Raw genomic sequence first — 1,066 nt, 5'->3', positions numbered from 1 at the left:
ACACACTTGTGTGATGCACACACACAAACAACTTGTGTGATGCATTCAATGCATCCATCGTCTCCCTTTTTTTTCCACCAACTATTCTTGTTTGCGCTTATGTAGAGACTTAAAAACATGGCCGCAGGATTACAACTTGCATTAGAAAGCAAAGTAGATATTGTGAAGAGATAAAAGGCCAGATCTATTATCCCCTCTTTGCTTCATTCCCTTTATTTATCTTTCCTGCCATTTTGATTTTCTCGGCCGTTTGCGCCCACTACCCCCCCCCCCCCCCCAAAAAAAAAAAAAAAAAAAAAAAATTGAACACAGGATCCATCTAGTAATGAGCCCTATTATTGTCATGCCATGAGAAGAAAGTGGTAAAAGCTGTGAATGAAAAATAAATATGAGTACAACGAAGACAAACGGGACTTTTCTGTTTGGCTAATTAATGGATGTGACCCCAAAAATGAAGGACTTTTAATTCCATCAAGAAATTGGATTTTTATGAAGATATCAAATAAAGATGAGATTATGCCTATTATGAATCTGTTCAAAAATGAAGGTGAGAGAATGACTAGATACAGTCCAACCTGGGTTTTCGACCATAATCCGTTCCAGAAACTTGTTCAAAAACAGATTCCTTCAAAAACCAAAACATTTCCCATTTTAGTCGATGTCATTAATGCCTACCTTTCTTTTAACTCATTCATAATAATAATAATAATAATAATAATAAGCCACATGCGCCAGCGTTCACTCAACCCGCAAATAACTTAAATACAGTAAAGTCTCGTTATATCGATATTCAAGCGAGTTGTCAAAATATCGATCAAGGACTATCGATTTAGTCGACCATGTTTGCAAGTTTTTTTCTGTGCGTGCATAGCAGCGGTATCCATATAACCGGGACCAGCGATTCACCGAATCCGCAAATAACTTAAATATATAAAAAAAACTACCTAGCTAGCTAACAGATAGCTAACAGATAGCCAGGTAACTAACCAGCTAGCTATTAGATAGCAAATAGACAGCCAGCCAGCCAGCAAACCAGCTAGCTAGCTAATAGATAGCTAGTCAGCTG

Source organism: Hippocampus bargibanti, linkage group LG17 (genome assembly GCF_051943395.1).
Source record: "Hippocampus bargibanti isolate YZ-2025 linkage group LG17, ASM5194339v1, whole genome shotgun sequence".
NCBI classification, from domain to species: domain Eukaryota; kingdom Metazoa; phylum Chordata; class Actinopteri; order Syngnathiformes; family Syngnathidae; genus Hippocampus; species Hippocampus bargibanti.
Note: the sequence above shows the minus strand (reverse complement) of the source record.